Source organism: Parus major, chromosome 5, assembly GCF_001522545.3.
Source record: "Parus major isolate Abel chromosome 5, Parus_major1.1, whole genome shotgun sequence".
Taxonomy (NCBI): Eukaryota; Metazoa; Chordata; class Aves; order Passeriformes; family Paridae; genus Parus; species Parus major.
Window position 1 is genome coordinate 52,313,931 of NC_031774.1, and position 26,706 is coordinate 52,340,636.

Genomic DNA, 26,706 nt, shown 5'->3' on the forward strand with positions numbered 1-26,706 from the left:
GGAGATCAGGGCAGTCAAGGAGGAGCTTCTATGTGATCATTCTCAGGCACTTCTGTAGTTTCCAGCACATCAATATCCCTCGTGTCACTGCTACCACATGGATCTCCATCCCCCCTCTCCATAGAGACAGCAGATGAAAGGACCTCCCCAGCACACCATTCCTCAGACACTGGCATGTTGCCCCCAGGCTATCTCCAGACATGGTTTTATCCTTTTCCCCCTTCAAATTCATTAGGATTCTGTGTGGAGTGCTGAGTCCCTTCATCTAAAACCTATTGAGGGAATGAGGTATTTATTTATCTATTAGGTAAGTGTTGAGGTCTGATTTAAAGTATCTAATAGAACCACCATGAAAAGATGTTATTAAAAATAATCTGTCTGAAATTTTGAATCTCATTACTGAAAACCAAATGCATTTAGTGAGATAATTGCATTTTCTGATCAACCAAAAGCTGTATCATTTTCACCAGTGTTGCATTACTTTTGTTGGGTTTTTTCTTTGACTCAGAGCAATTGCAATAACACCAGCTGCTTTTAGATATTATTGATCATAAAACCTTTATAGATCAAAGGAAAACCAAGGAGATGCCAAAGACTACTAAAAATAAAATTTTTATATATATAAAAGCCTACTACAGTAACTGAAGCTAGTGAAATAGATCAAAGAGTGACTTTTCTGAGTATAGGAAAAATACAGGGAAATGTTCTTATCATTTAAGTATTTAGCTAATCCTGTCAGAAGGAACAGCAGTATTTCATATTCAGTAGTGTCAGCATATGCCTTTTTAGTCTTTCTCATACACTCAGTAAGTCCATAATAAAGCAACATTATTTTGGTAATATTCAAATAGTTTTAGTTTGTATTGACTTGGGGTGGTTTTGTTTTGATAATCTGTGTGGGGTTTTGCTATTCACTGAATTTCTCTATTAGACCATTAATTTTGATAGAATGAGAGGACTAAGAGAAGTGTCAAATGACAATTAAGCCACAGGCTAACTAAATGCTGGGTTAAAGTGATTGCAGCATCTTTACATATAATTAATAAAGATCTGTACTTCTTTAAAAAAGAGCTTTTCTCAATGTCATCATGATGTTTAAAAGCAATGATAGCAGCAATGGAGGAGACAGCTTCTATGTTTAACTGAACATTTTTAGGGATAATATTAAAATCTAGTTCAAACTTCAGATTCACTATTTAGAAACTGACCTTTCCTGGCCCAATTTCAAGTGGACTGTGCTGCTTGCAAATTTTAGCTTCCACTGTCACTAAGCAAGATTGGTATCCTACAGGGTAATCAGATTAGCTAAACAAGAACTTCATTTACATCTTGTGCAGAGCCCACAAGCCAATCTTTTGCATAAAGACTGGAAGATTGAAATGTTTTCATGAAACTATAATATATGCCTGGAACTGTAATATGCACAAATAACATTTTCATACTAAAAAATTATATCCACTGATCACTGTAAACTGATTCACAGAATAATAAACCCATAATTGAATATTCAAGTTCATTTCTAAAAAAAAAAAAAAAAATAGTAAGGGAAACACAACTCACTTTATTTCTTAAGAGTTTATGCCATCAAAGAGTTCGTAAGTGCATGGAGTGTAATCATCTTGAAGTACATACTCATTAGTATTTATAATTATATAAATCACTTCTTTGTGCCTTGGCTTTGCATTCATTAATGGATTAATATTTACCCATGTATTCTGAGACTTACTTGACTGATACATTCAAACAGCAGATGCTGTGAAAGTGCAAGAGTAGTACATTTGGCTAGAAATAGCAAAGGCAAAAAAATACATGATCCTTTTCAAGTCCGATCTTATTCAGATGAAATATTATTGTGTAGTGACTTACCTACAGTAAAAATCTGTTTTAGAAGCCATGTAAATGCTCTGAAGACATGGTCCATTTCATACATTGGCTTGTGGTTCAAACCAATTACCCATTTAACTGAGTTTCTTAATATTTTGCAGGTAAAGGCTTGCTGGTGTATGCAGGTTCTTATCCTTAGGGTGTCCCAGGTGTGTTGTGACCAAGGCCTTAGACAGCAGGAGGCAGCAAAAATGTCTGTATGTATCTCCTGAGGCTGTGAAGAGGCAATTAGCACCAGCCTAAGCCATAGCAGCCTTGAAGCTGCTGTGATGGACCATGTCTGGTAGAAGTTTCCAGCAGTCCCCAGGCCAGTCAAGGTTTAATGGCATTCAGCAGTGTTCTGTTCACACCTGTCTTGCTTTGAAAAGACAGGTGCCTGCTAAGGAAGGCCAAAACTTCTCTTGAAATGGAAAACTGTAAACCCCTAACCCACTCTGAATTATTATAATATTGAAATCAAGGGGTTCTCAGGCAAAGATGGGAATTGGAATAACAGTTCTTTACCAGAAAATTAAAATAAAAATGCAGTAGTACAAAAAAACCAAAACAACCAAGAAACAAACTACTGACAGTCAGAATACAACCTGACACCCTTTTGTCAGTGTTGGTAGCAGTCCAATTAAATGGTGGCTGTAGTCCTCCTGGAGTGACAGATGTGGTCCTGTTGTAGCAATGATTCCATAGAAGGGTGCAGGTTTTTTTCTTCAAGGGCTAGTGGTGTAGATGGATCTAGTCTTTCTTCTGAGAATTTAGTGGAGAAAGGCTGACTGCAGTGTTCCAAGTCTCTGATTATATCCAGGTAGGAATGCTTGACTCCTCCCCCTGGGTGGAGCATCTCACAATGGGATGATGTAATTTTATCAGTCATGCAGTGAGACTCGATGGCCCATTAACAGAAGATATTCCCCTGGAGGGAGGATAGGTTGTGGAAGAGAAAAGAACACTGCCACAGCTGGTTTTAACAGCTGGCCCATTAACAGAAGAGATCTCCCTGGAGTAATGAGGGATGGGTCAAACAAGAGATAAAGAATGCTGCCCGACCTGGTTTTAAGAGATGGTAATAGAATACATTTGGTTACATCTTGCATTGCAACCCAAGACAACACCACTGCCTCCAAAGAACCCACTGATATGATTCAACTGCAAACTTGGCTGTGATATTTTCATCAGCTGAGCCAAAACACATTAACAGGCAAAACACAAGTTTCAGAATCATAAGAAATTCGGGTCACTATTCATATCTCATTGTAAAAGAACTTCTTGTTGACAAATTGTAAGAAATTGTTGCCATAGAAAAATTATCATATGATGATTGGGGTGTAGCATACATTGGCTGTTTTTAAAGGGTTTCAGAAAAGCTAGACTTTAATTTCTGGAATGACTCAAATAATTAAAAGTCTAAATTCTTGGGAGAGAGCAGAAGGGGTATGTGTTGTTTTGCAAAACAGACTTTGTAGTTAAGGCTATTTAAGAAGACAAAATCCATTAATTTCAAATTTCAAAAGAGATTGACTGCCTTGATTGCTTTCCAAGTGATTGTATTATCCTGGCATGTGATACAGAAAATAGTTGGTATGACACAGCATAAATATTCTGCAACAAGCCAAGTCAAGTCAGTTTTGACCTTAGTAGTTCTACAATAAATACTTTGGTGAAAAACACTTATTTGTTTAAAATTTTATAAGAATGGAACAGAAAATGGAAACTAAGTTCCAATGAATATGTAAGACAATGTCTTCTGAATTTATCAATCTTTTCACATTTACCAAAATAGCATTTCACTTTTACTGTCATGTCTGGAAAACCTCCAGTTTCCTCAGGCCTCATGAAAAATTCCACCATGGAACACAGAACAAAATACCAAGCTGACATATGAGTAAATAGCCACAGGTGCCAATTTGTGCCAAGGAAGAATTCCAGCTCACTTCAAAGAAAAAAATCAGTTCTGCCATAGGATATTATAGAGCAACTTGAATTGACAAGAGATGCCCAGAATTAATTTGTTTTCTGCCTCTCCCCTGGTACTGCTTCTGCTGCTGGGAAAAAAGGGGGTCTATTCAGTGTGACACCTGAGGGCTTGCTGCACATGTTTAAGTTACCACGGAATCTCAGCCATAAATCTGAGTACCACAGGACTGAGTAAAAACAGGCTGGTGCTGGGACAATGTGGCTGAAGAGCTGCCACTGTGCAGAGTACTTTTCCATCTCAGGAATGTTTTTCTTAGGCTTTCTAAATCATGTTTTACATTTCCTCTAAAATTTACAGTTTCTCTAAAAGCAGCAAGGCAGCTTATTACTTACTGACTCGAGTCTATAATTTATAGGTATTATCAAACAGCCACTTAGCATTCAATATTCAATTTTGTATGTAATTAACAATGTAATTTCAGCTTTTAGTGCTACTGTATGTTTACATATAAATTAGAAAAGCAATCTCACTTATTTACAATATGAACTTTGGTTTTGGGCAGTACCCAACGGAATTCATAACCAAAAATTCAAAGAGATAGAAAAGAAGTGAAATTAATGAAAAAGATGGTTAACACTGCATTCCAGCCTTCTTTGGCTGCAAAATGAGTGGGATGGGAAATGACAAATGTGTGAACCATTCTTTAAAGGAATTTAGTGTGCTTTTTGCATTGGTGCACAATAAACCTGGCAGCACCATTTTACAGTTTTGTAGTTAATTACAAGGATGTGGGGCACATTAAACTGCTGCCCACAATGGAACCATTTACAGGGTAGATTTCTGGTCAGCATTATACACTAGGGAAGGAAGATACTGTTATTCATCAGCCTATTCTGTGTGAGTCATAGCAGCTTTCAAACATATGGTGATGGTGTACTTGGTGGCCCTTCAGCATGTAATATGAAGTGTAACACTGTGTAGGCAGTACATTTCACTTTCATGGCTAATTTATATTTATCAGTTGTTCCCAGCTTTTTTTTAGTGTTTACTGAGGCATGTATCAGTGCCTGTTTACAGCTACATTATCTTCAGTAGGTAGCACTATATATGTCTTTGAAACAATTTCAATATATTCAACAATCTCAATATATTTCAATTTCACCTTTCATTAAAAACAATTATTTTCGATATTAAAGAATATCTTATGTTAAAATATACAGATTCAAAATCTAAAGTACTGCATATGGCATGTTTCAGCAATGCCCCAGAACTTTCTCAGGAGGTTGTAATTAATTGGTGTGGCAGAGTGAACTGCTCTCTGTAATCAAAACACCTCAAACAGTCCAGATGTTTTAGGTTACAATGGTGTCATAGAGAACCATGGCAGCATGGATTTTTTCCTTCAAAGAAATTACTATAAGCTCTACTCTGAATTTTCCTATGCCCAGCTGGCCACCAACGTCAAAGGCCAAGGAGTCCTGCTTTAAATTCCTATTTATAATTGTCCTCTTGATGCCTTAAGTTTTAACTTTCTTATCTTCCAGATTCTGTATTGCATTAGTATATAACTCTGAACTTCATATAGATTGTTAACAAGTTCTCTTCACAGTGCAGTTAGACAAAACAGTCCTTTTCCAGCCCAAGAACCAAGGACATCATTGCAGCTTCAGGCCCAAAAAGTATAAACAACAGCGAGTTGGGGAGAGCAATCTGGGAGAATTGGACTCCATAACCTGAAGCTGTAATTGGACAATTAACCCAAATATGTAGATGGACCAAAACTTAGAAAAGTGTGAAACTTTTAGTGTGCGATGGGTCATCCATCTTAGGTGTAGCCTTGGCAGGACTCTTGTACTGCCCAAGGTGTATCTTTCAAAGGCCTTTTTAATAAATACCTGCTTTATTCTTTTATTAACACTGTCTAGCCTCTATTCTAGGTAGCCTCTCAAGGCATTGCTCTAAAGTAAAACTGTAGCCTCAGAGTATCTGTAATGACCTACATACCAATGAGGTAACTGCCTTCTTAGCCAGTTGCTGCATAAATTACCTAAATTACCTAAATTGAATCTAGTCTTTTTGGCATGAGGAAAACCTTCAGAACATGATGTGATGCAGCAGTGTCTGCCAAACTTGTCAAACTAATAGAATATCCTCACTGTTTTTTTTATACCTATACTGGTCAATAAAAACCTATACACAGACGCAGCAGGAATTGCTTTCTTCAGAAATAGACACCTACAAGGCTACTTTCTAAGGCCTCCTTTCACATTCTCTAAATATAGGAGGTACACTGAGTCTGGGTAGGCTAATTTAGAGATGGGCCCCATGGAGGGCTTGGGCAGAACTATCACGTGAAAGGCAGGTCCTTCTTGTCCAAATCATATGGGGAGCAGGGAATGGTATAGGATTGTGAAAGGGCAAAGTTCATTTAAAATCGTTCTCTCAAACTCTTCTCATCTGGGCTATCAGTCTCGGTTCTAGAGCTTTTGGAGGCTGTCCACAGATTGAGTTTTTAAGAATATTTGCTCTCAGGTAAGTGACAGACAAGCCTGCAGAGCTAAGACACACCATCCATCCTGTAGGAGCGAATTATGCAAACATCTCACTGATGTTTTAAGTGTAAGCCTTGATACCAGTGAGGTACATATCTTGCTTTCTTCTGTATCTTGTTGTGAAGATACAGAAGAAATAAAGAGTGAAGACATGGAATTCCATGAAGACTTGGAACATCTTTGAACTCAGTACTTTTAAGTGGATTTATCTGTGAACAAGTAAGAAAATGTCTTGTTAAAACAGATTTAGAAATTTAGAATTTCAATAGAAAATATAAGAATTATAGCATCTGAAAGTTAAGCAAAAGCTCCACAGTACATACTTGCTGTAGGAAGAAGGAGGCAGCAAGGAGAGAGGATTCATATCCAAACCCCTGGGAATAAGATCATCTGTCCTTATCCTGCATCTGCTCTGTTTCCCAGGAGACAGGATGAGGAACAAAATATCTAGCACAGGCAGTTCTGTTTGCTATTGATTTTTAGAGTGACTCTGCCCTTCTCAGCCCCATGTCCTGTCTACCATCCATCTAGCCACAGGCACATTCAGAGAAGCCATTTTCTGTACAGACATAATTGGTCATTGGCACAGAAACGACAGAAACTATTGTCACACAGCAGAAGCATTTCCATTTCCCTTTCCCTCGGGGCAAACTGTATTACCGTGAAGTCCCCAGTCCAGTGCAGCTGGGTACTGCCCCTGAAATACCCTCTTAACCAAGACAAATACCAACAATGAAAAGTGGATGTAAAATGGCCTTCCATAAAAAATGAGAAATTCCAATCAACTTTGGATGCCAAGTGAATTTGGTATAATTCCATACAGAGTATTAGCTAAGGAAGAGACAAAAGCATTTAATGGAAGAAAGGGGTATAAAATTTTGGCAACTACTGTGCCATGTGCAGAAAAGGAATACCTCAAGTGAAAGGGAGTTTACTGATAAATCTAACTTGGGAACAAGAATTTCAGATAGTGACCATGCCACAAACAATTCTTTCAGCTCTTTCAACTCAAGAAAGATGAAGCAAATAGGAGCAGAGAAGGGCAAATTGAATAATTAGGGAGATGTAGAATCTCTTTTAAAGAGATTAGGAGTTCAGTTTGTTTAGCCAAGCAAATTGATGGCCATGAGGGGAGAAAGGTGTGCAGAATCTGCTGCACAGGTGAGTAAAGGAAGAGCCAGCTAAGAGAGTTATGCAAGGAAGAACCTTCTTTTGCTACAATAATTTAATTAAACATAAAAGAGAAGTGTCACTTGTGCAGATTTCCTTAGAAATCCAAACACATAGAGAAATGAGGCAAATCACTGGCCAGGGAAAAGAGCCAGGGAAAAAATAACACAATTTGGCACAATATATATATGCATAATATTACCCTTGAGAATGCACAGTGGAGAAGTGATGTTCTTGGGCAGGAAGGGCAAGACACCCGCTTGGTTTTCAATGGACTTTGATAATTACATTTAGAAAAAGACCAGATTAGGTGGTTATCTGTAATGGCTTTTAGACTTTGGAGATTTAGTTGTCTTTCTTTCATCAGTAGGAGAAATTTCTATTTGGCATTAGCATTTCTTATGATTAGCTTATGCATAAGCTTTAATAAAATGCAGCATCTTAAAAATCAAGCTTCCTTCTTCTCTAAATACATGTAGGAGCCTCAGTGAGAACAAAGTGAATAGGTCTCCTATATCTGTGTGAGGAAGGACCAGTTTTCCCGGTGCTGAGGCAAGTTTATATTCTGCCTCTGCCTGATGTTGATTGGAAAAAAATACTGCTTTTCCTACATTTTCAAAGATTCACCTCTCAAAAGAAGAAAAATCTCATACTGTTTAATGAAATTATCCCAGATTTACACTGCTGTGTGAAATTACAGTCACAGCCCCCACAGGTTGGTTGTTTTGTTTTGGGGTGGTTTTTTTTAGGAAAAAACATTTTTCATAATGAATCTCTGGAGGATTTAATGAGAAAAGGTTATCTAAAAGCCTCCTTTGCCAAGGATCCTACAAGGACTACTGAAATTACCAAGGAAAGAGTCTCACCTAATCTAATTGCAGGTAATCTGGCAGCCAAACTGGATGAATTAGCAGATCTCTAAAGAAATGCTGACAAACCATATAGAGTTGGTGTTCTAAGAGAGGGAAGGGGACAATGGAAGCAGTAAGAAAGCAGGCACGTAGAAATCAGTAAAGGTGATTCTTTTTTTCCTCTGCTTTTACCTATGTGTTCCTGGGTTTGAACAAGGACACATGATTTTGTGTTTGGAAGAGTCTGCTTCTTGTGTTTGTGGAAAAAACTTTTTTCCTATCAACACTAGGCCTTATCCCAACATAAAGGTAAAAAAAGGGAGCTGCGTCATAGTTGGGAAGTTAGGATATAGGAGGGTGAACAGGAAATACTGTACCACAGATGGAATGTTATTATTCCAGTAGTGGCCATGGCTGATATTCCATCAACAGCATGTTTTTTATTTCCTCTGGAGGATCTAATACATTTCTGCAATGGTTCAGTGGCTGAGGTAGGTGAATACAGAAATAAATGTAACTTCCTGTGACTCATATGCAGCAATTAATAATCCTCATAACCTTGAATGAGTTGAAACCTCAGGAGAGAATAAACTCACTGAGAAGTGAAAGTATGGAGGAAGGAAAGAAGGAACATAAATGGAATGTTATCTTTCTTCAAGCATATGCACTAAAAGTCATGCAGAGTGAGTATGGAGAAGAGAATATTTCCAAGCTAGAAAGGTGATGGTAGTCAACCATCAGCTGACTATGGAACATGGAAACAAGTGAGGAAGAAAGTCACTTCATCTTTCAATGAAATGAGATGTATGACAGAAGGTAGAACAGAAATTACTGGTGGAGTATAGTGACTATATAGTGGTGTAAACATTCCCTTGTAGAGGTGGCAATCTATTCCTTGAATGCAAGGAGTAAAAATACAAGTCTAATTATCATCACAAGCTCTCCTCCATGAATCCTCAACCTGTTCAGAATTATGATGTTTAAAGTAGGATCTTGGAGAATAATGACAATGTCTGTAAACTCATATAGCACAGCGTATTAGAACTTGTCAAAGGGTGGAATCCTTAGCTCCTTGATCACTTACTACTTTGAAGATAACAATGGGAATTGGGATATATAAATATATCTGTGTTGCTGAAATTGTCTAGTCTCATCTTTCTCTATGTTCACATTAATATTGACATGCAAATTCTCTAGCTTTCCAGTGGTTATTTTAACTGTATTACCTGAGGTTTAGAAGTCTGTTTTTCATAACAGAACTGTTTTAAAGCTAATTGAGCTTTAAAACAAAACATTTGCAAAAAATGCTTTCATTCAGTATGTTATTTTCTTTAGCAGCAGCACAGCTCTGTAGTAACTGAGAGATGAAAAAATATCTTGCTAAAAAAATGTCCAGTGTAAGTATCCTGCTCTGTTTTAAAAAATATAACAGAAATTAACTGTTAAGACTTGAATTTACACTGCACGCTTTATTTCCTTGTTATTTCTCTGTGGAGAGAAAACAGCAGGGAAAAGCAAACTGGCTTTCATTTGTTACAGCTTCCTGGAAATCCCTGTGACTCTGAAAAAGGAGAATTCACTTGCATGTAAATAAAGTGTATTGACTTGGGAGTCAGGATCACGATCAGTGTTTATTTTACTTAGAATTAATGCCTTGCTTGACAGTGAGTTCCCAATGGTAAGTTCAGGCATTTGACAATGAGTCAAGCAAAGCAAAACAGAGTCATTTTACCCAAAGTGCCTGAACTCCCTGATAAAAAGGTAGCTCTGCATGCAGTAATTGCATAGATGAACAAAAGAGTTGGGCTAAAATTGTGCCTGGGACTGTGCACTTCACACTTCTGAGTATTGAGCACTGGTTTTTATGTTTCCTCTTTTCCATAAAGGAAAAGATGTTCTTGTAGGAAATACAAACTAAAAACATATGCAACTGTCAAGTGGTTGTGATGAAAAGCCAGACAGGTTGCTGAATCTGGCCTTTCAATATTTATTATTGCCAGGATGCTTTTAAACAGCTCTTAAGCAGCACTTGAAATTAGTCCAATGTAGTACTTGATTGTGGCCCATATTTCTAAAATGAAGTCATTGATTTTACAGACTATAAGACTGAAAAAATATAAAGTTCTCTTTTTGGTAGGAAGATCCTCTAAGACAGAAGGACATATTTTTTTTAGTACAATGGTGTGCTGGTGGCATTTGGCCATTGTCAACCCAACACAAATAGTAAAATAAAATGACTCACACTTCTTAAATGACGTGAACCTGAATTTCTTTAGAGGCTTTCCCCATTTGTGGATGTCAGTTAAGCTGACCTTAGTTTGTTGTGTGTATTTCTCACACTGTTGCACTTAAAAAACTGAATAGCTTTGTTCTGCATTAGTTGAACGGTTCACTTTTTGCTCTCCCACTGTGAATTACAAACCTCCCTCTCTCTACTGGGAGAAGAGAGAAATTGGTATATTGAGACTAAAGATCCCACCACTGTAAATAATGTGTTTTGGGGTTTTGTTTTGGTATGCACATAGATGTCAGCAGAAAATCATGGTGACCTTGGTGATAGACACAGGATCTCACCATCCTTGGAGTGTTTAAGCAAAGACTAGACATGGCACTTAGTGCCATGGTCTAGTTGACATGGTGGTCGTTGGTCATAGGTTGGACTTGATGATCTCAGAGGTTTTTTCTAACCTAATTGATTCTATGATTCTGTAATATACCACAGACAGGATGTCTCGATAATTTGATCAAAAAATCAGGGCATGCAGCATAACTAGTTCTTTAAAAGAAAATGGAAATGTGGACAGTGAATAATTTTTACTGCTAGATGAACCTGGATAATTCTCATGTAGATGAGACAGGAAAAACAAGATCCAAATGAAGAGGAAGTCTTTGCATATTTCAGGTCAGGCAGTAGCTTCAGGAAAAATCACGTTCACCAAGTCTCTCCTATTTTCTTCTGTGTGCCATAAACAGAGAGGAGTAAAACTGCACTTTAGCTCCATTGAGTTAATCAACCTTCCTGCAGGAGGGAGCTTATAGTGTATGCTGTTTATGTGGGAAATTGCCAGGATGCAAATACTTGATTAGCCAGCATATTATGAATCAGGGTCATAGCTGGAGTAGTTGCTTTGTTCAGGGATGCTCACATCCCTGGGGTAAGCAGCTAATTGCAGGAAATCTTTTAAAGCAAGTGTGTGATAGGAAGAATGCAATGAATATTGTTTATTCAAAAGGCAGGAGTGGCTCCTTTGAATCAGTTCTCTTGCATAATTATGTAATTAGGGCATGTTCTATTTTTAATTAAATCTGTTGCATATTCATGAGAATACTCTGAACCTGTGAACCAATTGACATAACTCTTTAAAATGTAGTTTGTATAAAGGAATGCCCTTCAATCTTTTTTCCCCTTTTGTATTACTGTGCAAACATATATTTCACATTGTTATAGTTGGGTTGTATTGCCTGTCAAAACTAAAATGTGGTTAATTAAACTATTGATATAAAATTGCCAGAATAAAGTTTTAAATGGAGTTAAACAACACATGAAACTGCTGCTCAGAAATACTTGTATCAAAACTGGTTTTTGCTGGACAGCTGGATCTGTGTAAGACATCAGTCAGAGTGGAATTCAGTAAGTATACTTTATTTCCCTTAGCCTTTTAAATCCAGCAGTGATCCTCTGTATTTGCAGTCTGCAGACTATCCATGTTCCCCTAACTTTGCTTTGTTTCTTGTGGGCTTCTGTGACTCTTCCTGTTCTTCTGCCTCTTTGACAACAGCATTAGTTTTGATTCTTCTTCTGACTTCCTGCTTATTCTTGGGAGTCTTGCTTTCTCACCCAGTTCTTGTTCTCACATCTGCTATTCTGTAGACTTGCTCAGCATTGTACATGAAGGCAAACATACGTAAGCTCTGCTTTCCTTGAATATTTTAAATATTACCACTTAGGTGAGACTGCATATTTTGATTTATCACTATACCTCTATGCTCTTCTATTAGGTTATGATTAATAGACTGTATGTACTGCAGGGACTAGACAATCATTGCAGGTCCCCTCCAATTGAATGATTCTATTCTATTCTATGTGGAGCTCAGGTGATAATGCATCACAATATAACTCTTTCATAAAATTAGGTTGTCACTAATCCCTGATGATTTACAATGTACATTTTACTGCCTCGCTATTTAATGTTTTGGCTTTTGATGTTGTTGTGTTTTGGTGGGTTTTTGTTTGGGTTTTGTTTGTTTGTTTTTTTCTTTTTTTTTCTATCTTAGACCTCAATTCCTTCCATCTTTCCTTTCTGGGCTTAACCTCTACCTAGTAGATCATAACATGAACAAAATACTGTAGCCGTTCCTCCCTCTCTAGCATGAGTGGGAATGAAATTGGAAGCTGCAAAGAAACAGTTCTTGTGACAAGTGTCACTGAGTTCTCACTGAAGTATTATTTTCATGTGTAAACCTGTTTAAGAGAAGGGATCTTTCATTTATTTCCATGCAGAACAAAGACAAGGGAATTGACAGAAATTAGCAACAGACACTAAGCTCTATTTGGGGGCCCAACTTTCAACACAGAACTCATCTTTCAGCCCATTTCTCTGTGTGACTTGTTCCACCAGCTGCTGCACACTGTGGAGATTTTCATGTGCATTTCACAGAGTTATTGTTGGAAGAGCCCTTCAAGATTATCCAGTCCAACCATCCATCCAGCACTGCCCCTGTAACCTGATAACCACTAAACCTCATTGCCCAGTGCCACATCCAGATGCCTCTTGAACACCTCTGGGCAACCTATTCCAATGCCTGGCCACCCTAACAGTGAAATTTTTTTGTGTAATACCCAATCTGAATCTCCCCTGTCCCACTGGAGGACATTTCCTCTTGTCCTTCTCACTGCAGTCATGGTAAAAGAGACCAGCCCCCAACTCACTACACCATCCTGTCATGTAGTTGTAGAGAGTGATGAGGTTTCTTCTGAGCCTCCTCTTCTTGAAACTAAACCAACTCGGGTCCCTCAGCCATTCCTCATACAACAGGTTTTCTAAACCTTTCACGAGCCTTGCTGCACTTTGCTGGCCACACTGCAGCACCTCAATGTCCTTTTTTAAAGGGAGTGGAAGATTTTCCCAGAGGCGTTCAACTGAGATGCAGTCATCAATTTCACGAGTCCTACAGTCACCATAATCCTGAACTTCTATTCACTACAGCAGATCAAACCAGCGCCAGGAGCATCAGCAGTGGTGCCCCCTCTGGAGCGAACCCATCCCCGTGTCACCGAGGGTGCCCTGAGGAAACCTCAGGGGTCTGCTCTCCACTGACGCGCACTTGAGGCAGACGAGGCAAATCTTAGCAAGGTTTAGCGTGGCCCCCCCTGGCAGCCTCGGGGATGCAGCTGAACCCCTGACCTCCCTCAGAGCATCCAGGCCAGCGCTGCCCCGCTCCCGGAGGGGGATGTCGCCATGCCGGGGGGCGGTGGGAGAGAAGGGCGCGCGGGCGCTTGTGGGAGAAGGGGGGCCCCGCCATGTCAGGCGGGGCAGGAGGGAAGGAGGGAGGGGAGCGCGGGGCGGGACAGGGGCGGCGGCCGCAGCCGCAGCAGCAGCAGCAGCAGCAGCCGGGGCGGTGGTGGCGGCTGCCGGCAGCTGTCAGCGCCGCTCCGCCGGCGCCGACCACCGCGGCCCTGCTAGCGCCTTGCGGGAAGCACTGGGTGTGCCGTGGTGCTGACTCGCTTCTGTTTCGCCTTCCCTCCCTCTCTCCGGTCCTCTCTCCCCCCCCAAAAAAACCCTTTTCCTTCCTCCCTTTCGCCCGCCTATCGCTGACATCCTCCTCCGGCCGCCTCCCCGCCCCGGGCTGCGCGGCCCCCGCCGCCCAGCGAGCGCTGCGCACATCGCCCGAGCTGCAGCACCGAGCGGTGAGCGGGGGGAGCCGCCCGGGCCGGGGCCGGCGGGCCGGGACCCGGGGTGTGTGTATTTGGGTGTGGGTGCGTGGCGTGTTCAGTTCCTCTCCCTTTTTGTCCGCCGATGCGCAAACAACAAAAGGCTGCGCGGGCCGCCCGGTCCCCCCGCAGCGCCGCCGCTGACAGCCGGCCCCGTCCTTCCCGGCGCCCAGGGCGGGGTGGGTTTTTGGGGAGGCTGTTTTTGGGCGTTTTGTCAGTTGCGCTCAGCGCTCGGCCGCGGGCAGGGGTACGTGCCTCGGGATGGGGATCGGCTCGGCTTTGTCCCCTTTTCCTCTCCCGGCTCCCCTCGGTGCTGCGGCGGGCGCCGCCCTGGGAGGCAGCGGGCAGAGCGGGCTGAGGAGGCTTCGGCCTGCGGCTCCGGGCGTGCGGCGCTTTGTCTGCGCTCCCCCCGGCTTCGGGGCTGTGCCGCTGCCAGCTCGGAACTGGTGGAAGGCGAGGCGAGGACAGGTCTTCTTTGGGCTTTGTACATAGTGACCGGAATTATACATTGTAGGTCACCTGCCGTGCTGTAGTCGGAGGCGATTCATAGACTTAGGTCTTGCCCGGATTTCTGCACCTCCAAAATAAGGAAAGCATTGGTTAAAAACACGTTAGTCTAGCAAAAATACATTGATTTAATTGATAATTAACTGTATCTTTAAAGCAGAGATTGATTAGAAAGACACTTTAAAACGTTACTCATTTTGCTTCCTCTTTCTGTTATTTCTAAGTAACTAGATGCCAGATTTGTGGATCTGCATAGTAGTTGTATGCAATCAGAAGGAAACTTCTTGACACTTTATTGAATTCTGTGTTCTAGGCATATTGAAGCACATTTTAATGACCAAAGTAGCGTCACCTAATGTAATACTTTTGTGTGGTTTTTTGAAGGCAGCTAAATCAATGATGGTGCTCTTACTCCTTTTTTTCTTTTCATGTTAGTGATTTCCATTAGTAGATACGATGTAAAAGTAGTATCAGTACTCAAAATACTCATCATGAAGTCAGAATACAGACTCAGAAGATAAAACCAGCTAGGAAAAAGCGAAAGTCTGTTTTTATAGTTTGCTTTGAACAGCAAAATTGTGAGCCAGTGTCATTCATATAGTATACTTTCATGTTTACACATAAAAACACAAGAAACTAAAACAGTTAAAATTAATTTTAGCTGTTTTGTGCCTGGCAGAAGGCTTAACAATTAGTCTGCAAAGTAATTGTCTCTTTCACTTCCACTTTTGCATTCGTCCATCTCTTAGGTAGGAAACTTGTGCACAAAGGGTGTCCATTGGAAGCTAAAAGGAACCTTTGAGATTTTAGACAGCTTAGTATTTTGATAAAAAAAGCCCAACAGAACTGAAAGCAACACCTTTTAGAATGCATAGTTGATTTAAAACTCCTTTGGAAAATAGCTTTATTTTAATTGAGTATGAATTCCAAAGCTTCAGTGAAACATGATAGAGGATGTTATAACTCTAGGGTTAGAGATACAATTGGAAATTACACATTCAGCATTTACTGGCAGCAGAAAGAAAGCTGATCCATTTGGTGAGGCTAAGCAGAAGACCTTGTAAGTCACTTGCACAATTATTTTTGTGACCACATGGTTTAGCAGGACCTTTTCCATGAAATTAAAACAGCTATGGAGAGGTCTGGCAGTTCCATTTAGGTAGGCATTTCACATAATGCAAAAGCATATGGGTAAATGCAGGGAATTTAAATTGTCTGTTCCTGAAACTCGCTCATCAATGCAGTATCACTTCTGCATTGTGTTGCAGTCAAAGTTTGGCAGCCTTCATGTTTCTGAAGGATGGTGATGGAGCTGGACAGTTCTGGTAATCAGAAATTCTAACAGAAATTTGATCACAGATTCCCTTTACTTGCTACCATATATAGCTAAAAAAGAGGCTAAAGTTGCCTCCAAAAGGTCCTGTGAAATAGCTTCATGAATTGTCAGATTCCTATGATATGGTTAGTAATGCCTTATTAATGGAAATTGACTCTTTTAAAAGGTCTGTGTTGGACAACAGAGAAATCACATACATAATTTTTAGTTAAATATGCAGGAGAACCAAACACAATCTGAATGTTTTTGACATAGAGCAAAATACACTGCATAGATGTTTAAGGCACATGAGGACAATTGCTGTTCCCTATGTTTATGGAGAACTTGCCATGCTAACGTCAGAAACCTCTCACTCGTGTGCTGCTCACGCAGTGCACATATCTCTCCCTGTGTATCTTTTTCTGTATGCACACATACCTACATATGTCTCTTATTTAACTGGGAGTTTGGGGAAATACTGAAGCCTTATATTCAGTTTTGAGTCCATTTAATGCAGCTTCTGTTTCTCTTGAAATGTGGGCTTGTGCAGTTAGTTACTCTTTCACCTCTTCTGTTTGACTTCTCTGGCAGACATGCAGTTGGATTTACTTTGGGTTTAATAGCATCTCTCCAGCTGCATAGCTCATGATTATTTTAAAACTCAATTCAGTGTACAAATACTTGTAAAATAAAAGTTTTTATAAGAGCAGTGAAAAGTACAGAATTTTGGGTAAATTAATCAATAAGCAAAATGTACTTTTATATTCAGTGTTGAAGAGCAGAGTAGCAGATAGTGATGGGGACAAGCATGCTAGGTCTAGTTAAATTAACATCCTTTGTAGTCAGTGAGCCTCCAGGATGTTGTTCAGGATGACACAACTGTTGTAAAAATGGATGAATTCCATCATCATTGCAGTAAAGTGGGTAGCCACAGGCTTTCTCTTAATTCAGCCTTCATAATATTTCATGGTTCCAAAGTATTTCTAATTGTTTTACAAGAACACAGTATTTACCTTGACCAAAGTTTAGAAAAACATTTCTTTTTAATGTTAACTCTGATTTTCCTTCATGCAAAAGCGTCACAAACCTAATGTCTAAGACATATTTGCTGTAACCAAGTACTAGTCAGAGACACCTTGTTCACTCTAAAAAGAATCCTATTTGACTTCAAAATAGAACTGGTTGTAGTAGTTATCCTGAGTCAGTTAGCTTCAGGTGTTTTTGAGGTAATAAAGTCTTCCCAGTATTTTGTTTAGTAAAACATTTTCCTTTCTGAAAGTAGGATGTAGAATAAAATATGGTTCCTTTGAAAAGTTACTAAATAAATGCCTGACTAGAAAAAGGTGCCCTTTTTCTGACTTGGATTTGCTGAGATATTTGTTGTCGTCATCTTCCGGGATTTAAATTGGGCACTTGGTAACGAGGATTAGAGCCAGAATTGCAGATGCTTTCAGTGATACAGGAATTACTTCCAGAGGGTTTTATGTGAGGTGTTTTGTAGTCATCAAACATGAGATTATGCTATACATGGGCTTTTTTGTGCTAGACAATTAACATACTTAATCATAAGAGGCCTTGCTGAAAGGGCAAGCATGAGGACTGAAGGGTGTATGTATGCTTCTAGTACCCATAATATATTTGGGAATGTGAACAAAGGATGAACACTAAAGCACAGTTAACATTAGAGATGCTAATTTCTTTAAATGTGTAAAGACAGTCTCTGATAGTTGACAGTTTCTTCAGATTCAGTCATCTAAGAAAGCAGATGCAAGTAATAGTATCTCTGTGTTGATTTAATCAGTTTGTTTCTTTGAATGTAGTTTATCTCCCAGGGATGCTGTATTTAACTGCAGTCAGAAACAATCTTTACTCTGGAAGCTGTATTTTGGCATTTGGCATGTATGTGGCATTAAAATGAGTTTAGTTTGTCAAATAATTACTGTTGGTTGTGCTGCTTGTTCAAAATGAGGAAGCATGGGATCATGCCATCTAATATTTCCAACGTACTTTCCCAGTGTTGGCTGTTCAAATAGACATATTTTGTACATGGTTTCTCACTATCAAGTCTTCCTTTCAGGTGAAAGCAGTAAATATCTTTTGTGGTTAGACTTAAAAGAGAGCAGTTTCATATTTTGATTATTTTGTAAATACCCACCATAAACCCAGTTCATCATGTTTAGATTTTTTCTGGGATTATGTCAGAAACATAGCTGATTTCATTAAATTTTGAAGTGACTAGAACAAAGGATGTCACCAATCTAGTGGGTAGTACTGGCTTCCTTAGATATCTGTATGGTTGGGATGATAGCTAATTATATTACATTTACTATGTGATGTACCCCAGCAAAACCGTTTGAAAAGTTAACACTGCACTTATTAATGTTCAGAAGTTCAAGAAATGTCTGACATAAATCAACTTTCTGATACTACTTAAAAAGTTATATGTACAAGTTAGTCTTTTTAAAAGATAATACATATATTTTTCAGGATTACTACAATTGCTAATTCAAGAATTGTTATCTTCATTCTTATCTGTGTTTGTATGTAGTAGTTAAGTAGATAATGTTAGCAAAAAATTAAGATTACTGGCAGTGTGCTATGATTTGAACTTGTGTGCTGTTCCACAGTGCTGAGGGTGGTGGTTTTAGGTTTTGTAAAGGATTGCATGAATTGCATTCCTGCACTGTATCTTGAGTTTGCTCCTTCCAGCTGACAGTAGCTGATTGATTTGCAAACCATGTCATACAGAATAGGGACTGGCAGGGAGGAGCAGGGTGTGTATTGGTGTGGTTCTGCTGCTTTATTTTGGTTTTCTGAATAGAATATTGTTTTAAGATTAAGTGCTTTTATGGATGTTCCTTTATCAAACATTGTCAGCCTGAATAGTGTGGGAAAGCCACAGTTCTGTGTTCCTCTTCTGGCTTGAGCAGCTTTCATTTCAGAGAGGCTGCTGTTACTCTTTCATCCCTCCTGTCTTTGTCAGGAGTGGATTTTAGTATACCCCCATCTTTAATGTTTCATTTCTTCATGTGCTTAAATTGGATGTTCCACCCTGCTCTCCCCGAGCTCCCAATCACATTTAATGTGTATTTAAAGGGAGAAGGGTTGAAGTAAGAAGTGGATTCATCTCTCCCCCACAGTGGCAGGGTGTAGTCAGATTAATGCAACTCTAGTGGGATGATAATCTGTGAGGACATAGGGGAGGTTGTCGTTTTGAGCTAGGAGGGGGACTACAACCTCCCATAATGTTTTTGTTGGCAGAATAGGAATATATGATTGATCTCTGAGGATGTGGGTAAAATGTTCTTCCATCTCAGTGCTGGTTTATGTAGTTCCACAGTCCTGCTGCTTGTTCCCTGTCCTCATTCTATCAGCACAGCTTGCTGTATGGCAGCCTGGGGAAAGAAGTATATTTTGGTTGTGTTTATGGCCTGAGCCTTTTTTCTTTTCTGTCCACTCACCTCCGATGGAAAAATAATCCAGTAAAAGGCAAATAGCTGTATTTTGATTTATTATGGACAGGGATGTGAATGAAATGAGTGGCTGGATGACGAGCATCACCAGGTTATTATGTCTAGCCATAGCCTCAGTGAGTGAAAGCTCATGGTCTGGTGTTTGCAGGAAGCCAGACCAGAAGATTCAGTGGCCATTTCTGTCTCTAAATTCCTCTGAACATAGAAGGCAATAATGTGTGGAAAATAAAAGAATGTGCTATTGTTTATATTTACCATTTCCCTGGATGTAGTGCCCAATTCAGTATAGTAGCATTCAGTATAATGAATATTACTGTATTGAAACACAGCGGGGTGCAGAGTCATGATGTTTGGCAGCGTGTTAGCTTACAGGATAGTGACCTAGAGCTCTTACTACAGGTATAAGGGAATGAATCCTTACAAAGACAAGTTAATTTTGAGGAATGATGTATTTTGGGAAGATCAGGTGTGTGAACCTGAGGACTATGCCTGTGGTAAAGCAGAATTGTTTTTGACAGAGAGGATGTAATAAAACTGCTTCATAAGATCCTGGTCTGGGAGCATTCTGGAACACATGATACTGGTCCTTGGTTGGCACTCCCAAGGGCTTAAGAAATCGTACAGAGATGATAGGTAATGTTTTTTTTACGGTACTTACAGGTGTCATAGCCAGATGTCCTAATTTTTAAAGAATTTGTTATTCATTCTGTATCTTTTGAAAAGACAAGAGACACCACAGGGTGGCTTTGTATCAGTAATTTGCTATTACTTAAATACATCTCCTTTCAATGGTTTAGAAAACAGGTAAAGGTAGATTAATGAATCAATTACTTTGTATTTAAGTACTTTTTTTTCAGTTAGTATCAATTTGTCTCCCAGGATTTTTAAGTAAAAATCACATCCTATATGTTAATTTTCGCACACACTTAAAATATTGCTGTTGGAATATGTTTTTTAACTAAAGAAAAAATTCTTGGGTTTGGAATTTTTGCTGAATGATGGGCAAGAGCAAAGATGCACAACCCATTTTTGAAAGCAGCAGTTGTTGGGGTTTGAATTACAGTGACTGCTTGTACTTTGTGCGGCCATTGACTCTTGATCCACACCCATTTGTTAGGATAACAAATAGCTTGAAAATATGCTTGCTGACTTCTGTTTTTTCTTTTCCTTTTTTGTCTTGCAGCCTGTAGTCTGGCTGCACATGGAGCAATGCTTGCAAACGCATGATACGGTGCTTTTAATGGCATGGTTGTTTTAGGAGGCCACTGTTCTGCCATCCTCGGGAGCAGGATGCTTTCAAAACAGATTATCCAAGATGGTTTAAAAAATAATATTCAAATGAAACTTTCAGCTTCTGTGTTTATTTTCAAGTTAGTATGTGCTCTTGTTCTATGTCAGTCCACCAGAAGAGCTGTGTCCTGCAGGGTGGTGGCAGCTGTCACGTGAGTGGTGTAAGCGCAGTGAGGATTTCAGGAGTCCCAAAGGGACACTCTATGCCCAGCACTGGCTAAGATTGATCAGGAATGTGAAAGGTCACTGGAGAAGGGCTTGGAACTATGGTTTGGTCCTCAGGTGTGAGTGCACAGAATGTTAAGGTGCCTTTGTGAAGTGTTGGGTTAGGGCCTGCTCTACTGCTCAGCACCTCCTGACCCAAGAGAGTTCAGAACATCAGAGTAAGGCCCCCAGATTATGGAGTACTTAACAAGGAAATTATTTCCAACTTTACAGCTAAGTCAGCTTTCTGCAGCTGTACGTAAGAAACAGTGAGTGATAATGCAGTGGTTTTTCTAGATGGTTGTATAATTTGCTGTGCTTTCTATGAACTTAAATATGTAATTATAAAAAGAAAATATTCTCATAACTGGTAGTTGCCATTGAAATTATTGATTTTGATGCAATATTGAATGGGTTAGCATTAATTCTTTCTCAATATTAAGGATTATGCCTAAAGAGTTTAATTATGAAACTTTTTCTGTAGTCTTTTTGCAAGAACTGGGTTATTGGTTTTGCATTTCTTTTTTTTTTTATTTTTTTTATTTTTTTCATTATTGGAAGGTTAAGCTGGAGGAAGATATTTTCCCTAAAGCTTGAAGGAAGACTCTGCAGTTCTTGTGTTTTAATATAAACTATTAAATAGCTTCAAAACCCAGTGTAAGGATTTGCTAAACCTAAAGGCTTCTGTGTGCTGAAACACTGTTAGTGGATGTTCCTTTTATGTCTGCAGAAGAAATTGCTCTTTTTTCTTGTTTCAGTCTAAATAATCCATGTCTTCAATGTCATCAAGCATGTAAAAGAGCATTGGTAGTCAGTGCTCACAGTAAATTGTTAGCAGTTTCCCTTATGGGTCCAATGACATGAGGCAAGCTGTGGCCTTCTCTTCCCTTCCTGAATGCATTTTCTAGATGTTTATGGGTATGCTATAAAAAGTAGATTTGGTTAAGATAATAGATCTGATGTTAGTAAGTGGAAGCTGATAGAGTTTTTAATGTGTTTTGGAAGACTGATTTGATGGGAACATTACTGTTCTTCTACCTAAGTGCTATTTAGAGATTAGATAAATAGATAACATAAATGGATGCTTACTTTGGTTAGTCAATAAAGCAGTACTTGTACAAAAATAACAATACAAAATGAAAGAACTAGAATCAAGCTGAAAAAATGTTTTGTCTACACTATTGACAGCTACAAACTGCAAGACAGGTAGCTTTTGATGTTGCTGTATTTCCTGTACCCTAACCCTATTCCATTCCCAAAGTTTCTCACACCATCAAGAACTGGCCTTATCAAGACATTTATCAAAATTCATTGAAGACCTGGTTGCACAAGGTGACTAGTCCAGGAAGAGACAAGTGCCATTTTCACACAGAAATCAATGTAGGTTCTTGGAATATTGAGGGGAAAAACTCTGGAATTTGATAGTGATGATTGATCTGTTACTCAAACTTTCTTGACAGTATTTATTTAAAAAACAGTCAAAATTTCTTTTCAATCCACTTAAAGTAGATAATTTATGAAGCATGTCTTTGTAACTACAAAATACTAAATTACAAATACAATTTTCTAACAATTAGCCTTGATTTTTCCTGATGTATCTTTAATTCTTGTGATAAAACTTTTTAATTATTAATGGAAATTATAACTACTTTTTAAGTCTTTACAACTCTGCCTTCTTATGCATTTAAGTAAATTTATTCTGTCTTTATGTAACTGCTCTTAATACACTCATGATCATTTTATTAAGGGATCTAGTGAGGTGGCTTTGTTGTCCTCTGCAGAAGGCAAATTTCCTGTGGCCTAAACTGATGTGTTGTGTCAGTGTTTTAGGGAAGGCAAAAAGCTCTCCTTTCTCAAGATCCATTGGTGGCTTCTTGGAAGTGTTTATTAATACTCACAGGAGCTAAGGAAGTGCTTGCTTTGAAAGAGAACAACAGATGCTGCTTCTGTTGACACAAGAGTGGTACAAAAGGGAGACAACTCCCTTGCTCCAAGGGGTAGGAGGCTCTGAGATTTGCAGTCTGTCTGCCTTCGGAGATTCCATGGACATAACTAAAATTAAAAAACATCAGCATTAGACTTGGCCCAGCACTACCAAACAGCAGACGAGGGTTGTGTTCAGTTTTATTATTCTGGAAAAGAATAGGGTTTGGATCTTGCTCCATGGCTGTTTCAGATTTTGAGTAAGGAAGTTATTTACCACCAGCATGTAACAGGTGATAGCAACCATGACTAGCAACGAGTTTATAAGCTGTACCTTCTTAAAAATCTGGCTTTTAGTGTAGCTCCTCTGGGCTCCTGACTGGGTCTGTGGAGCTGCCTTAGACACACACTGCCTGTCAGATTTCTTTTGCACTTCGGCTTTTGACAAAGAGTAACCTTTGATGTGATACCAAGTGCATAGAAGAGTCTTAATACCCATCCAGTTTCATTTGAAATCTGAGCTATTAGAAGTGCTTAGTAGTGTATACAGAGAATGAATTTTTCTCTTCCATGCTTGTAATATGTAATACCGATTGTAGTATGTAATACTTCTCAGAGAATCTACAGTGATTTTAGGATATGTTGCTATTCTGTGTTTCAGTCACTATATTTTTAGGCCTTCGGAAAGGTTTAATGCAGTTGGTGAGATTTGCAAGTAAGAGGATACTTTCCCTTGATTCCTTTCACACAAATAATTGGAATATGCATAATAATGTGTAGGGCAAGATAGGATTTGGCCTGCAGCATTATGGAATTCCAGATATGTTTGAGTCTAAAAGAGATTTTGGAATTAGATGGGCAGGTCATCTGAATTGTCTGCAGTTAAAAGGATACAGATCTGCTGTATCATGATAATTGAAATGCTAGCTAGTAGCCAGTGTTTATTCAGTGCAGTACGGTCAAGGGATTGACACCATAATCTATTCTTTAAGAGGAAGAGTAATCCGTGTAGTTAAAGAATGCTTTTATGTCACTGAATACTTCTATACTGTATACAGATTTTAAACTCGACTGTTTCAGCAGGAAGTAATAATTTTTGTGAAAATAGTTCGCTTGCTACAGAAGAAAGAAGGCTGAGGGCTGAAATAAGTCTCAAGGCATTTTTCCCAGTTGTCTTTGAAATATGCAAAAATTTTTTTTTCAAAATAGTATTAAATTTATTACCTTTAAGAATTCAGGTATGATTGCTAAGAAAGTGTTCATTCTGTAGCACACTACAGAAATCTAAATCAAAGGACTCTGCAGCAGAGCAAATCTTCATAGCTTGTACTTTCTCAGCAGTGCAAATCATCTTAGCTTGTGCTTTCTCAAAGAGAATTGTCAGCATCACCCTTGCTAAGGGTTTTATAGGAGCTATTTTTGCTATAATCTCTTTTTTATAGAAAATATGGTTTGTTAGTCTGCGTTTCTCCATAATAATTTTTTCATCTTCCAAAGAATCTGAAGATTTCCCCTGAAAGGTATGATTTTAAATTTTTTTAATAACAGGCTCCAACATGAAAAGATTCCCAGATTTATCAAGGTAGATGTACGGTGGCTGTGTTCTTCAGCTAAACAAGTACATAATCCTCTTCACTTAAACATAGTTTAATACAGTGCATGGGCTTATAGGTAGTCATTGGGGTTTCCTGGAGGCTGACAGGGTGTTTTTCAGGGTGGATGCTGCTGTGATGCAGAGCTGGAACGTGAGGCCACACAGCCCCTTCCCACTGCTCCATGTGGAGAGTAGGCTGCTCCTGGCAGTTGTAAGAGAAAAGCAACAGCCTTGTTCGAGATGTGGAAATTTCTGCCAGTATTCAAAGTTTTTTTGTGTTTTTCTCCTTTTAGTCAATCCTTTTAGTTCTTACTATTTGCTTATTATTAATGTCCTTTGCATTTCTTCAGAAACCTCTGGACTTGCCTTTAGAAATGCCAAAACTGCAAAGGTTGTTTGTCCAGTTTACTTATCAACACAGACATGTTGTGATGTTAAGGCTGTAGGTCAAATCCCAGATGTGATTCTGAGCTTTTCTTTGGGTATGTGCCCTTGACATTAAAGGACTACAAATGTCCTTTTTATGGTATTTACCTGGCATACCTTCACTTTAAACCAAGTGGTAGGGCAGACTTCTACATTCTGGGCTAGCTCTGAATTGAAGGCTGCCAGGGGGAACACAGTAAGTTGTTTTTTTTCAAATTCAGATGCTTTCTAGCTGGAAATTAGTAGAAAAAGTGATTCCCCTTGGAGAGGGGGAGTTTCTCTTTAGCTTAATATTGGTTGCTAGGTCATGTGCAGCTCCATCCTCTTACCTTATTCTGGTCAGTGATTTACAGCCTCCAGTATGTGCTGCCAATTGTCCACACCGAGTTATTTTTAAGGTAGCTCGTGTAGCTGTGTGGTGGATGCTGAAGGTGCTTTCTGAGCTCACACATTTGGAAACCCGAGGCAGTGCAGAGGTGCAGCAGTGTTCTGTTTTTAGAACTGGGTCAGTGAGTGTGCCTTAAGTCTGACCTCCACCAGGACACTGTTTGCAGGTGCAGTTCCAGATTTTCTATTCTATGTCGATTCAAATATAGATGATGAGAAGAGTGATGACTAGCAAAGGCAGGAAAGCTGCAGTCCTGAAAATGTCAAGAGGGAAAAAAGCTACTTTCCTCTGGGAGTTTAGAGATCATGTAATGGAAGAAAATTCCGAAGCCTAAGGGATAATTTTAAGTAAAAGGAAGGGAAATCAAACAAAAAGGGAAGGATTATAAATATTCCTTATGGGAATATGACTTGTGACAACAGAAATAGTTTGACAGGTAAAGAGAATTTTAACATTTTATATTTGAAAAAACAACCGGTAATGATTGTTCTTTCAAACTTGGAGATTCTGACTGAAAACCATAACAGCAATATAGTCGAAATAGAGTGTTTGTTATCTGACTTGTACAAATACCTTTCTCAGCGTATGAAAGGCATCCGTGAGTGATTCATCCTTGTCATTTCTGCAGTCGCTGAGCTGCCTGCAGGAGGGGTGCGGCTAATGCAGCGTTTGACACACTACTCAGTCCTTCCCAAACTGTTTTTCATCTCTTGCCTTTGTTGCTCCCTTTCTTTTTGTACTTGGAACAGCCTGTAATGTTTTGAGGATTGTTTGAGAAGGCAGTTTTCCACATTATAAAGATTAGTAGTTAAAGCAGCTCGGAGTATTTGAAGATGGTGCCTTCCATGATGTAATGAGACGTGTTCTTGTTCTGAGCAGCGAATTAATGACTTGTAATTTGCAGCTCATACAAAATTGAAACAAGCACATGGCAGATGTAGGTTGCTGAGCCTTGCCATTTAATTAAGGAGGAACTAAGAGTGAAATTAGGGTTAAAAGCCTTGAATGGAATGATTATTGTTAGGAAACAGTGAACTGATAGGTCCCTATTAGAGATACAAAAAGCTCAAATAAGTATAGCTTTCCCCCATAACTTTGTGGAATTTGCAGTGACAGAGCCCCTAGGTATGGCTTGAGCCAGACTTGTAGCAGCTTTTGCTGTTAGGAAGATGATTTTTCATATGCAAACACATTATTATTTAATTTTCAGCTCTGCCTATTAGCTGTAAATTCAGAGAAAAAGTTTGGGGATAATTTGGCTTGACAAAGCAGTTTAGACATGGGGGTT

General features: G+C 39.2%; 1 protein-coding gene across 10 annotated transcripts in view; it reads left to right on the forward strand.

Annotated features, from left to right (window-relative positions):
- Nucleotides 1-13,942: 13,942 nt before the first annotated feature.
- The window catches only part of KLC1 (kinesin light chain 1), a 47,207-nt gene continuing 34,443 nt past the window's right edge, over nucleotides 13,943-26,706 (forward strand). For all 10 annotated transcript variants that reach the window (XM_015630858.3, XM_015630862.3, XM_015630860.3 and 7 more), the window contains exon 1: nucleotides 13,943-14,274. The gene's annotated coding sequence lies outside the window, so the exon portion shown is untranslated. The remainder of the gene's footprint in view (nucleotides 14,275-26,706) is intronic.